The 15,297-nt window shown below is 36.9% G+C and overlaps 1 long non-coding RNA gene across 1 annotated transcript; it reads left to right on the forward strand.

Annotated features, from left to right (window-relative positions):
- Window positions 1,449-14,247, forward strand: LOC110392387. The gene is made up of 3 exons (XR_002434341.1): window positions 1,449-1,576; window positions 3,707-3,742; window positions 14,070-14,247. It is a non-coding gene; the product is annotated as an uncharacterized LOC110392387 (long non-coding RNA).

The raw sequence follows: 15,297 nt of genomic DNA on the forward strand, positions 1-15,297 counted from the left end.
ACTCATTAGGTGAATAGTGGTTTGTTTTAAGATAAATGTGAGGCAGAATTGTGGCAAAAAAAAACATGAAGTGAGAAATGCTAAGGAATTAACTGGCACAGGGATGTCATGCAGGTAGGGTGCAAGGTGGGCAGCTTTCTCTTCGTTTGGAAGCAGCACTCTGTCGCACCTTTTACAGCAAGAGGCTGAGCTGCAAGAAGCAATTAAACGTCTGTATAGTATTAGAGGTGCTCAGAGAGAGAGAGATAGGTTGTTTAATCACAGAATCACAGAATTGCAGGGGTTGGAAGGGACCTCAAGAGATCATCGAGTCCAACACTCCTGCTAAAGCAGGTACCCTACAATAGGTTGCACAGGTAGGCGTCCAGACAGGTATTGAATATCTCCATAGCAGGAGACTACACAGCCTCTCTGGGCAACCTGTTCCAGTGCTCCAGCACTCTTACTGTAAAGAAGTTCCTCTGCATATTTATATGGAACTTCTTGTTTTCAAGATTTAGGACATTGCTCCTTGTCCCATCACTACAAACCACTGAGAAAAGCCTGGCCTCATCCATTTGCCTCCCACCTCCTTTTAGGTATCCATACTCATCACATTCCTCCTCAGTCTTCTTTTCCCCAGGCTGAACAGACCCAGGTTACTCAGTCTTTCCTTATAAGGGAGATGCCTCAGGCCCTTTATCATCTTTGTGGCCCTCTATTGGACTCCTTCTAGGAGATGCCTGTTTTTTTCTGAATTGGGGAGTCCAGAACTGGCGACAGTTCTCCAGATGTGGCCTCACCAGGGCAGAGTAGAGGGGGAGGATCACCTCCCTCGACCTGTTGGCCACGCTCTTTTTAATGCACCCCAGGATCCCATTGGCCTTCTTGTCCACAGAGTCACAATGTTGGCTCACAGTCAACCTGTTGTCCACTGGTACACCCAGGTCCTTCTCCTCAGAGCTCTTCTCCAGGAGGTCAACCCCTATCTTGTACTGATGCATGCAGTTATACCTCCCCTGGTGCAAGGCTCTACACTTGCTCTTGTTAAACCTCAGCAGATTCCTTCCCACCCAACTCTGCAGTCTGTCCAGGACTTGTTGAATGATTGCACAGCCTTTTGCAGTGTCAGTCACTCCTTCCAGCTTTTCATCATCAGCAAACTTGCTGAAGGTGAACTCTATCCCTTCATTCAGGTCGCTGATGAAGATCCTGAACAAGACAAGACCTAGCACCGATCCCTGGGGAACACAGCTAACCAGACTCCGCGCTCCTGACAACAACTCTCTGTCCTCTGCCAGTCAGCCAGTTCTCAATCCACCTCACCGCCCACTCATCTATCCCAAACTTTCTAAGTTTTATAACAAGGATGTTGTGGGAGAAAGTGTCAAATGCCTTGTGGAAGTCAAGGTACACAACATCCGCTTCTCTTTCCCCATCTATCCAGCCAGTGATGACATCATAGAAGGCTACCAGGTTGGTCAAGAACAGTCATATTCCAGCAGCAGACAACACTGAGAAGGAGGCACGTTGGTACATGGTGACCCACAACAACAGGGCTCCACTTCAGTTCCCACCCTCCAGCTAGCAAAAGCAGGTAAGAAGCTCTTGCTGCTATAGACACCTATGATACCCATGACCTAGACCTGCAAGAAGAATCTGTATTGACAGCATGCAGTGGATACTGTAAGAAATGCTGTGTGCTTGTAGTGGGTGACTTCTCATTAAAAGGCGCTGAGGCTCCTCTTTGCCAGCCTAACACAGAGACCTGAGAGGTCTGCTGCCTTCTGGGAGCCAAGATCCAAGACACTGCCAAGGTGGTGCCACAGCTTGCCAAGAGCACCAGGCTGCTGTTCACTATTGCTCCTTCATAGGGGCATGAATGACACTGGAAGTCAGAACATGGTCAGAATGAATGAAAACTATAAAGTCCTAGGAATGCAAGTGAAGAACACTAGTGCCCAAGTCATCTTCTCTTCAGTTTTACCAGCTGGAGGAAGGAAGGAAGCCAGAAATAGATATATAATGCATATCAGCCATACATTTCTGGCTACATGGCTGGTGCTGGCATGAGAGTTTTGACTTTTATGACAATGGGACTTTATCTATTCAGTGCCCTGTCCAGTTTAACTAAGATTAATCATTCACTGAATTAAACTCTTAACTATAGTAATAGGCATTTGTAAGTCTGGTTCAGTACTGAATCTAAAGTACATTCTTCTAATTGTCAAAGTAATTATTATAATTTATGATTTTTAGTGAGACAGTGGCTTAAGTCTTCATTCACTGATTAGATCTTTATTGTGCTAGTCCGTCTAATAACGCTGACAAAAATAACAAGCTTGCACAAATCTGTAACTTAGTTTAGAAATAATTCCACTTCAGAGCATAACAGGAATGTCAAGAAATGGCTGTTTTACCTTTCCTACATATGTATCTCGTGTCTAAATTAAAACATCATTTTTCTTGAACCCAGTATAGAACATCTTGAATTTTCTAGAACTCATATTAAAAATAAAGCTATTAATATTCATAACAAGGAAAAAAATCCAAATTTTTTTACCCATTCTCCTGTTAAACAAAAGAATTGTTCCATACCTACACAGATGCAGGAGAATATATCTTTTGCTTTTTTACAAACAGCATGAAGAAAAGCTTTTACTGATTACTTCAAGATGTGTAGGCACATCAAGAAGGTATCTCAGAGAATTTGTTATTCCTTTTACATTGAATCCTGAAGTTCATGAATACAGTGTGCTTCCAATAGCTTGCAGCAGAGTTCTGTAAAATTACTTCTTCAATATCAGTGATTTCTGTAATTAGTATCCAGTAACACTGAAAGGATTTGCCTATACAAAGGCAGCAGCTATTCCTCAGCCTTTGAGATTAATAATCCACAGATAACAAGAGTGACTGAAAGTTTCACAGCTGGATTGAAAGAGAAGGGGTGACTGCAGTACACTTCAGATACAGTCAGGAATTTAACAATGATCAGGATAAAACAAATACATTTTATCTACTTATCTGCGGAATGAGAGAGAGAAAGTATGTTCTGAATATTGGTTGATTTTATATCTAAAGTTAAAAATATGAAAGTAAAAGGAAATGGAGGAACTTTTGTAAGAAAGGCTTTGTAAGAATATTTTATATTAAAAAATGACATAACTTGAAGAAAAAGAACATAGCATAGAAAATAAAGGCTTCTCGCACACTTCTGAGTCTCAAAGTAACATTTCCACAGTAAAAAGATCATTTAAAAGAAATTTAGAGAAGGGTTCTGATAAAGCTGAAGTTAATCTGAGTGCTCTGATAAATATCTAGCAACTTTCATCAGAATGGATGTTTTGTTCTTTGTGTGGGCCACATAAAATCTTTCTACAAAATAACTCATTTCATATGAAAGCAAAAACTGAGCTGTTAGCCTTGCGACAAAATTTTGGACCAGGAGTATTTCTTCTCCCTTAGTTGCGAAAACAAATCAAGTGTTTCACAAAAGTAATTAGTGTAGAAGGAATGGAAATATATATTGTCCTCTGTAGAAAAGTGAAATTAATTAACTGCATTTATTATATAGAATCAAAAACTTAGGTTACTCAGCAAAGTGATTGCCACTGTAAAAAAATCATGTATCCAAATATACTCAGCTGTTGGTTTTGGAAATATCATTTGCGATCCAGAAAACACTGTGCTCTTATTCACCAATGGAAATTTTCCTCTGTGTCTTTAGCTTAGAGGAGCCATAATGTGGCGATATCTACGACAGGTAAGTATCTACTATTAATCCTATGCTTAGGGTGGAAATTATGGTAATTTTTTTAATGAGTAGTAAATAGACAGACTGTATCCACTGTTTTTCCTAAATCAGACTTTCTATGTTTATGATAAAAATATAAAATAATTTCATGAAAATACTGCTACTGTAGCAGAAGCTATTCTTAGCTAGTCAGCATTATCTGCAGAAACAGACTGATTCACTTTGATTACCACTCAGCAGGACTGAAGGTAGAAGTCATATGTAAATAGATGGGCTAGAAATGGATGCTTGTATTCATTAATCTTTCATTAGACTCAATCTCAAAATTACCCAAAGGTTTTACAAGGACTTTTCAAACTCTAATTTGGCCCTTGGCCTTTAAACAAAATGAAAGCTATTGATTGATGTTCTGGCCAGGATGCAAATGAGCCCATCAGTTCCTGAACCAGGCTTTATTGGTTTAGATGCACTTTCTTATATCTGAACAGGAAAGCTACTTGGAAATGAAAAAAATTATAAAGCTTCATATTAAGGCTAGTACTGTGTTAAATTAAATAATTAAGTAACACTAAAAGCAGAGACTTATTCTATTGTCCTCAGTAACTTATAAAAATTTCTTTCATTGCCTGTTATGTTCTTAAAATGAGAAAAAAATTCAAGACGTATTTGAGACATATAAATATACCTTTTCCTAATTAATTTTTAAGACACTAGTACTCTGTGTTCCCCTGCCCTGAAAAGGATAGATTTCTGGATGTGATAGAACCTATATCAATATTTCCTATGGAATAATTCATCTTTCTAAAGTAAATATTGCTGTCCCCTCAATCACAAAAGGACAGAGAAAGTGTCTTCAAATTTGAAGCTTCAAATTTGAATATTATTTTGGTATTTTCTGTAGTGAAGTCTTAGGATTATTTTCTGCCCTTGGATGTTTTCAGTACCCAACTACATAAATCCCTGAACCACTTGGGCTTGACCTCAAGATGACCCTCCTTAGAGCAGAAGGTTCCTTACCTATCCTATGATCCTAATATGGAGGAGAAGAGGATAACAAATGAAAATTGACCTTAAAAGTGTTTACGCTTCTTTTTCTAGGTGTAGAAATTACAAATGTGCCTCCAATAATTATAGCACAAGTTAATGTACTGACCATTCCAAAGCCAGAGAGGATGTCAGTTACCATCCAAGATAATATTTTTACGCAATAATAAACATCTAGGAACAATTAAGGCTGACAGAGAGGAGGGAGAATAGATGAAAGAAAAAGAGAGATTGTAATTTTTTTTAACTAAGCAAAACAAAACAAAACAAAACAGAAAGCTAGTAGGATCCAGTTATATTTTCATGGAAAATATAATATCAATAATTCTATTATTGACATTATTGATTATTGACTATTATTAGGTAGATGTCTGTGTCAGTGAAGTTTTGATACATATCTGAGTACTTGGCTTAATGGACAGAGACTGTACAACATGCCCCATAGAAATAGGAGTCTATTTCCACCAATTTCAGGGCAGCATTCGTCTGAAGTGGTGGTATGTTTGCCACATTAGACTCTAGAAACAGAAAATAATGACATTCATATGTGAATGGTTTACTTTTCATTTGAAAAAGGACCATAGATCAGACGAAGGAATAAAAAGTAATATTTATTTGATCTAGTGTAATGGCTTACTCATTTCAGATTACTTCAGGTCAAAGTTTTTATGCTTCTGTCTGAAAACAAGAATGTTTTGTTCTTCAGACATCAGTTGCTTGAAAGTAAAATTCACTAAAACTAGTCCATTTTTTTACAAGAAATTGAGAACTGAGTTTAGTAAAACTTAAATTTTCTACTGAAAAACAACATCTAATTAAAAATGTCAAGCAATGTTTGTAAAAATCCTGTTCAAGCTTTGAGTCCTTCAAAAGCTTTGAGAGTGTGATAACTAACATGGAGGTAAGATTTGCAACAGAAACTTAAAAGTATTTTAATTTTGTTCTCAGTGAAGAACATTGTTTTGACTTTATTCACATACAGTTCAGTCAAAAACAAACAAACAAAAAGAATCCAAAAAAAAAAAGCAATAAAAAAAAATCCAAAAAAAAAGAATCAAGAAAAATGTTGTCGAACACTGCTGGCAACATCACAGTGCTTTGAAACTTTTGTTTTCATTTGCTGAAAATAGAGAAGTTCACAAGGCACAAAAAACCCTAAAGTTTGTGATACATTATGAATACATGCGGACTTGGAGAACTGTATTTCTGTTAATGAAAATAACTAAATGGAAAATATCTTCATGATATGAAACAGGTTTGTGTTGTTGTTTTTGTTGTTGTTGTTTGTTTTGTTGTTGTTTTTCCTAAATATATCTGCTGTCCTAGGGTTTGATGTCAATACTTTTGATCTTGGTAGGGTCTTACGTAACAGATAATTTTTCTGAAGTCAGGTAGTTTTGTAAATTTTTGCCACCTGAAGTTACTTTTCTTCTGTTTAAAAACATTCTGCTGAACAATTAAAAACATCTGAGTGGTTGTATGAGTCTGATCCACGTAAAAGTTAACATGATCCATACTATCGCCATGCACTTCAGAGAAGGAAAAAGAAGTCTACCCTAAGCAGACATATGCAGTGATTGTGAGATTATTTCCTTACTGTTTAGCTATTAAGTCTTTTTAAAAAAAATTTAATGGCCACAGAAACTGACTGTTTCCCATCTGAGTAGTCAGATTTTCTCAGGAAGGGTGGCAGGAGCTGGAAGAGTTAGTGCCTAACCTATACCTGTGCTGTGGATAGCTTTGGTTTGCAGAGCAGTCAAGCTGGCCTCCTTCCACAGCACTCAAAATTCATTTTGGCTCCAGGGTGTGTTTTTCTGTTAATCAGTTGCCAATTCATTCTATAAATCTTTCCAGTCTATTTTATATAAAAGTTTCCAGTCTAGCAAAGCAGGGCTCTATAGGCTATTTCCAGACTTCTTGTCTCAGTTATGTTGGCAGGATCCCAGGCTGTGCACATGAAGTGGTAGAAAGCCTGCTCACAAAAGGGAGGCAGGAGGTAGGAAAGGGGAAAACTTGTGAGAGATAGCTATCTACCACTGAAGAACATAGGTTTGAAGGGTGGACTATTCAGTAGATAAAGAATTGTTTGGATAGTCACAGCCAGAGCGCTGTGGTCAACGGCTCTATGTCCAAGTATGGGCAAGTGATGAGTGGTGTCCCCCATGAGTCTGTCTTGGGACTGGTGCTCTTCAGCGTCTTTATCAATGACTCAGATAGTGGGGCTGAGTGCACCTTCAGCAAATTTACTGATGACACAGAGTGGTGCAGTTGATACAGCAGGAAGGGATGTCATCCAATATGACAGCCATAGTGTAGATATTAGGAGGAAATTCTTTACTCAGAGAGTGGTGAGGCACTGGAACAGGTTGTCCAGAGAAGTTGTGGATGCCACATTCCTGGAGGCATTCAAGGACAAGTTGGATGGGGGCCTGGGCAGCCTAATCTAGTGGGTGGCAACCTTGTCCATGGCTGAGGGGTTGGGACTTAATAATCTTTAAGGTCCCTTCCAATCCAAACCATTCTATAATTCTATAATTCAAAAATTGACCTAAACTGGAAGGAGTTGGCATAATCTTGAAAATGGGTAGTACCATAGAGAACAGAATAGGGCAGAGGAGTTTGGAAACATCAGCAGTCAAGGAAAAATTTTTCAAGGTGGCAGTCCACCCCTTCTTCCCAGCAGAGTCCAGTGGCAGATATGGCAATGTCACCATCTCCTTTAGCCCAGAAGGCTGCTGTTTCCTTCAGTCACTTCTAGAGACAAGCAAAGAGAACATTGCTTCCAGTGCTGGAAATCTTTACAATCTGCTAAACAGATTAGGTAAAATGCCTGTGCAGAATATACTGTAGAGACTGAAGCAGTGAATTGTTGTTTGAGCTCTCTTAAATAACTTTGTATAACAGCCTGTTATAGTTCTGCAAGAACAGCCATCCCAAAAAGTACAAGGTATCAGACCGTTCTGCCTTCTACATCTTCAGGACGTTAGTAGGGTAACATCAGAGTTATTTTCCTGTTCACACAGCAAAAGTTTTCAGTTCAAACTTTCTGTAGAAAAAAAGCCCTTTAAAGCTAAGGTGAAACATGAAAAATTTCAGGCTCCAAGTAATTTGCCTGATGCGTGTAGTGTATATCAGACAAGGATAGATGCATAAGGACTGTAGCGGGAAGTATAACTGCCTCAGTGTACTGCTTTCTCTTTGTGAATGGCAAAACAAGCACAGTAGCCACAGACAACACAAGCTGTATTTCCATACCTTTTTCTATAATAATCTATAATATTTTTTTAAATATTGTTTCATTTAAAAGTGATTTTTAAGTTTTCCTCCTCACTACATTCCTCTGGGAAAAATAAAAATAAATAAATGTCCTCTGCATTTATGCAAAAATCTGGATAGAAATCTTTGAGTTGCTTTTGCTGTTGTGTTGCTTGTCACCCAATGCAGAAGTGCTACTCAGCTAGTGGAAAACTGAAAGTATTTCTACCAATTAATCTTACATGTTGTATAGGGTTTATTGCCACCATCCAGTGGAATTATTTTCAAATTAAGTTTTGTTTTTTTCTTTAAACACATCCTAGAAGTCTACATTTCTTTTGCCTGAAGAACATAATTTATTTAGTCTCTAGATATTGCTAATTTCTTGTTGCTAAGTATACTTTGATTTGCTTCATTCTATTTTGTCATATATTGATTGAACACATGGATATTTACGTTCAGAAAATGTACTGGAGTAAAATCTTCTCCCGGAAAGTATGATAACAACATTTAAGATAATTAAAGAAGAGCATTAGAGTGGAGGGAGAGAGCCAAGCATGGCTTTAGACTAAACAGCACAGACATGGCTTTAGACCAAAGCTTACTCTACTATAACTAATCACAAGGTCTAATATTGAGGAATACTTACTCTTCTGCAGTAAAATGTGTCATGTAGAAAAAAAAAGAATGGCATGAGGGTTCTGTTATGTTGAGTGCAGAGGCTGAAACAGGGAAAGCTGCGCGCCTAACTTGCTTGAAGTCATCCCTCAGCTGAGCAGCAATGAAAGTCCAGAGGAGAGGTGACCAAATGCAACCCTGTCATCTCTATCTTTTGAAGTGCCTGAGACACTCGTTACTGGTGCTGAGACATCATCCAGGGAAAGCATGGTTGTCTGATTCTTGTAAATTTCCAGTGTCGCATCTACTGACATCTGTAGCAGAATGGATTTGATATGAGGCTCTGAACCAAGAGTGGACTCTTGATCAAATTAGAGCTGGAGATTCTGCTATAAAATTAGGATATATACGTACATACCGTAGCATATCATGTTGTTGATATTATCCACACACAAAAATTGAGTCAGAGTAACTTAAGACATGAACTTAAATGCTACAGCTATACCAGTATGAAATCCATGATTTGAAAACCAAAAATACAGCTTTGGGCCTTGTACTGCCAAATTGAAACTATGTTAGCCAAATGACACAAAATGCTGATATGGAATAAATTTACCCTAGCTGTTCAGATTTGTTTTAAAGTGCTGACAGATTATTGTTGTACTGACAAGTTTTGTGCTGGATCAAGTATCATCTGTTCATAGTACTTCAACTCCATACTGGCTTAGAGGTTGCAGGCATAACATTTAAAGCATACAAAAACTATAGTGTTTTCACCACTTTGACAAAAATGTCCAGATCCCATCCAAATCAATTTCATATTTTTGAGCAATACTGCAGGACAATTAAACTCACTGCAAGTTTCAATTAAATTGAAAGTTACTCTGAGAAAGTTGGTTGTTTTTTTTTAACTTAATGATTAGTACTCATACTATAAAAGTTGATAAACAAAACTGGTATATTTAGAAAAACACAGTTTATATATTGCTCAGTCTAGATAGACAGTATATCTCCTCATGTATAGGAGATAGCAGTGTAGTGTCTCTTGTATTTGACTGATCCTAACACAGCTGATTTTCATCTGTCACACTTAGGTAAACCTCAGAAGCAGCTGTCATAGACTGAGAGACAGGGATGTCAACTGGAAAATAACCTTTTGATTTGTGAATGAAGAGGGACAAATGATAAAAGTTTTGAGTGAAAAATATATTATTTTTGACCTTTAAAGAATATTCATGTGCAAATTGAGATTTTTTTTTAATTAATTGTCTGAAAAGTATTCCAAAACTAATTCATCAGCATTCCATTGTGCATTCCTATTTTACAATTTATATGTTGTTGAATATTTATACAACTGTCATGTTAAATTTTGTTTTGTGGTGGATTGACTTGTTCAACTGTGCATCAAAAATCAGGATATAGAAATGAATAGAAATAATAACTATGTTTCAGCAAATATTTTACTTAAATTTTTTCTCTTCCTTTTTTCTTTTTTTTTCCGAATTTGTCATTTTACAAAGCCTGATCCTTTGAATATCATTTTTTTGCAAAGCAAGCATGAAAAGATGTAAACACCACTGAAGTGACATTTTCCTGACTCAGTATTCGCAGGATACAGAGGAGAACATTCACAGAAAATCTGATGACTCTGTGGATGACTCTGCCGGCAAAACACATTTCATTGTCCTCTCAAAAGCTATATGCTCGTTTTGACGCACAGCAAGACAAGACAGTTTACCTTTACAGTCGGCTAAATTCACAGTACAGAAATGAATTAATATTAACTAAGGAAAATTGCTGTTATTTCAAGAATGTAAAGAAATATCTTAAAACATCTTCACTTACAGGATAGTCTGGATTAGACATGAGGGAATGGTTATGATTTATGAAGCACTCCTGAAAGTGAGGGTACACTGAGGTAAAAGCAAAATCCTGTTATATATCAGAAGACAGGTCAGTGGCTTCATAACAGTTATGGAGTGTCCAGGTGTCCAGGAGCACTGAAGTTTCCTTGAACATGAGAACAGGCACCATTGCACTAATTGCTCCTTCCTGGAAATCTAATACACCTAGAACATTTTGGCTTTCTGTATTAATCAAAAGATAGAGGTAGATCAGCCCAGATAAGACAGGTACAAAGAAGACTAAACTGTGATCGTTATAAGCTGTGTATCTTTTGAAGACGCCGCCCAGCAACTTGCTTTGCCACTTTGTGCCTCCTCTCCCAAAAAGAAGTTTACAGCTTGGGCACTTTATCTCTGTTCCGTTATGTTCTGAATACTTCTACATAGTATTGCCTCATGAAGAAAATTTAGTGAGCGTGTTAACACACTACTATGTATTGCTTGACTGAATTCAGGAGATCAATCTAATATGTAGATCTGTATCACTACTGAAAATATTTTCTATTCATTCTAATTTGTACTCTGAATATGTGGTTATGTAAGTTTCCTATGCTTTTGGTGAATACTCTGTTAAGTGTCAGAGCTGCTTCATTTCCAGATGTCAGTAGCGGATCAAACAGTAGATATTGAAGCAATATGGAGTATCTTTCTTTCCCCAGACCAGCTGTTTTGCTTGCAAAGAGTTTGGCTTCAGATTGTGAGTAGATATAAATGTTGGTTAGATACAATTTTGTCATCATCTCCTAAAGGAGAATGATTATGAAGATAATCAAGATAAACAAGCCCTGGTGACCCAGTTACCACTCCCTAAAATTTCCCAGTGTGAGACAAGAGGGAACTTCCAAAACTATAGGAAAAAAAAAAATGCACTGGAGTAGTTATACCCAGCAGTGGGTCAAAAAATTCAAGATATGCAGGAAAACATTGTATAGATAATGCTGATTTCCCCCTAAATCTAACAAAGAACATCTAACAACTACTTGGATCACTTTCCATTAACTATAGAAAAGAGGTTGGTCAAATGACCTCTTTGATAGCAGTCTGTGACCAGTCTATGTGAGTTTTGAAGCTGAATCAGTTTTTTGGAGTATTCAGTGACATAAGAATTTTTCATACCATACTACTCATAGATCACACAACCCGTAAGTCATTATTGGATTTGTATGAATAGGATGGCTTCGCACTTACAGGACTTAGCATTTATGTCTGTGTATTTAAGAGCATTCACATTCTGGCACTGTATGTGGAGACTGGGTGAAGGAATATATCAGTTAGAAAAAAGACTTTACTCTGCAATTCTTCATGCCTCTGTATATTACTAGAGCCACTTAACACACATCAGCTGCTGCTCAAATGCAAGACTCCCAAATATTCTGCAGCTACTCTATGAAAGCAGAAAAGCAAGTATATGCTTTTCTATGCAGATAAATATCTTGTTATTCCCATCAGGATTTGTTGAACAGATTATTCCTTTAAGGCTCCCAGAGCCTTGTCCGTCCACCATCTGACCAACTGCAGTATGGAGATGGAACATGTATCTGTCTGGCAGTAATCTACCTGGCAACTTGAGTGTTACTTAGAGGAAATTTAGACCTGCTCAACCTCATCATATGCTTCTTGTTAGATGATGTCTGCAAGAGTTTGTTACTGTTGTGTATGAGTGTGATGACAGGAAAAAAAAAAAAAAAGAGGTAATACTAAGGCAGGAAGCCTCATTTGGGAAACAAACACATAAGGGACATGGCAAAAAGTTAATTTAAATATTTCACAAATCTTTCTCATCTGAGTAGAAATTTCAACTTCAGGGCTTAGAAGGCTGAGCTGACCCTGACCTCAATGAAGATGTGAAATAGTTTCTGACCCTAACAAATCTGAATAGCTTTCATCTAGCAGAATTTGGGAATATAATATTTTTCCAGTCTCCATGCAAAGTAGGAGAGCTGAAAGTCTGTGTCCACAAAGATAATAAGAATCAGCTCCTCATTTTCCTAATGCTGTAATGGTTATATTATGTGCTATACAGTTTTAAGAATCTTCATCTTATCCCTGAAACAATCTAATTTCCAGATAGGGCTACATACTTTCGTAAAGCTGTTTTTACAGAAGAAAAAAAAAAAAAAAACCTCCACAGGATTTCTGACGTATGGCCTGTTCTTAGCTTTGAATATTTAATTTTTCATTGCACTGAGGTCTCAAAAATGGCCACTGTGTTGGAAGGCCAAACAGTGTCTGGAATGTTGGGAGGAATTTCTGGCATTTCTAAGAAACACAGGTGGTTGCACCTTAGGCCTTGTACACATTTGGCACTCACCCCTACATAGGGATAGCTGTAGGATAAAGAGAGTGGTAACATTCTTCTCTAGTTTCTGGAAAAAAAAAATACATAGCAGAACAGGACTCAAACCTCTTGAGAATACTGATGAAAAGGAATAGGAAAATTAGGCATAGAAATATCATGAGGAGACTAAATGACATGGTAGAAGTAGACAAAGCCAAATCCACCAGAAGCAATGATCTCTTTGAATTCATCTCACTATTAGACTGGATCGAAATCTCACATTTGTGGTGGCTGCATGGTCTATGTCTACTGAAAACAGTCCAGTGTTTATTTTCAAATTATTTTGTTTGGAAAAAGAGTAATTCTTCCGAATGAAGTAACAAATTGCATTTGAAACTATTGATGATATTCTGGAGGAATATGCACAATTAAATCTTCTTATGCCATGTATAATGAAATGGTAGATAAGCAGTAATATTACAAGTGTGGGCATTGTTACTTGATAGTATCTAAAAAATGGAACATTATTGTTTTGGGATGAAGTTAGATGTAACTAACAGACCAGCTTCTGTTTTTAGAGATAATGGCAGTCCTCTCATAAGAGGGATTTTATTGCAATTGCAAATTAAAAAAAAAAAAACAACTGAAAATAAAAATTTCTAGATTTTTCTTTTTTAATCACAGATATGCAGGTACAAGTGAAACAAGGAGCAAAAGAAACATAATTTTGTAATGCTCCAAAGCTGGTTTGTTATTTGGACAATAGTTCTGCACTATCTACTGACTATATCATGCTGGATATTTCAAAACACCAGATCTTTTGTTTTAACATACTCTCATCTATCTGTCTAAATGAAAGATTATTACAGTTGTTAATTCTGTGTAAGCAAGTCCTGTACAAACATGTTTGCATATGTTTTGGATGCAGGAGCAAAAACATAGAGGAATTGAGTTTATGCAGAGTCCCTTGTTACCGAGGGAAGCTGTTCAAACTGTGGAAAAGCAGTTGTCCTTATCCTTCATGGAGAAATATTGGGGAGGTAGAAGGAGAGTGATGTGTATCATGGAATTCCTTCACTAGGCAGTACTTCATTCATACCAAAAGATAGAGAAAGAACACAGCACCATGACTGTAGCATGAGTCACCATCGCACATCTTCTTTTCACAAGAAAATCATTTTTTAAGAGTAGGTATTTATACTTCTAAAGTCAGCATAACATTATCTTCTTCTTACAGAGAAGCATAATATATGGTATCCAGCAAACACTACACTTCAAGAAAAAAGTTTTAAGGAGAAAAAACAGAGTTGGCAAGATGCAGAGGAAGACCTCAAATCTTTGAATGTCATCGGGTTTGGAAAGATTACACAATAAAAAATGATGTTATGAGTAAAGAATAAAGAAAAACTGCATTATTTTTTTAAGTTGATTAATCAGTCTAAAAGTTACTTTTATACTTCCTTTGAGACACTTTTCAAAACATTATGCTTTCTCTGCCTGTTGAGATTCAAGAAATAAGGAATGTGAATATTTTTTGTTTTCCTAGTGGATATGTCAAAGAAATTGGTGCATGAAATGTGTGGCAATCTCTTTGCAGACTGGAGTACTGCAAACTGTTAGTCATCACAGCCCTCAGTATGTGGTTCTTGGCAGTGTTCACAAGAATGAGATCTATACCCAGAAACTGCAAGAAGGAAATGATCTTTATCTTGGATTCTGTCTAGACCCAAGTGTGGAATGAAATCATTAAACCATTTTCCACCTTCTCTTCTGATGAAAACATGTAGATATTTTGTATATATTGTAGCATATTGTATTTGTATGCTGGATTTTAAATGACATTCTTTTGACTTATGTTATATTCTTTTGTTTATTCTGAAACTTAAAAATGGGAACAAAAGTCTTTAGGAACCCTCCCTTGCACTTTTTGTACATGAGTCAGTGAAAAGCTTATTTTTAACAGTCTTCTGTAAATCACCCTAAATAGCATTTGACTTCTTTATTTTAAACTATTTCCTTTCTGTTACTCTTCTAATAGCCATTGCTGTATGTTCATTCAGCAAAATATGTGCTCGCAGAAGTCATAAATTCTCGCCCTAATGTGGGCATGTGGCAAAGAAAACAAAACACTATCTTTATTGTTGCCTGTGAAATGCCACTGTAATGTTCCTATTTATTCTCAAAGAAGAAATTTGCCTCCTTCCATGAGCTTTCTTTTCCATCCGTGGGCTACTTGTGTGTTTCATGGAACATCAGTATTTTGTCCTTCCAAAGACTTTGTGACCTTCAGCAAAGACAATAAAATGAGGAACTGGTATTTCTGACATGCTAAAAAATAAATTAAGCTTTCTTAAGCCATTTTAATGTGCCACATGAAGGAACAACTCATTTCACAAGTAAATGTTTCATTTATGTTTTCCAGTTCAATTTTATATAACATCTCTTGCTAAGGTGAAGGGTAATTA

The sequence above is a fragment of the Numida meleagris genome, chromosome 1 (assembly GCF_002078875.1).
Source record: "Numida meleagris isolate 19003 breed g44 Domestic line chromosome 1, NumMel1.0, whole genome shotgun sequence".
NCBI classification, from domain to species: Eukaryota; Metazoa; Chordata; class Aves; order Galliformes; family Numididae; genus Numida; species Numida meleagris.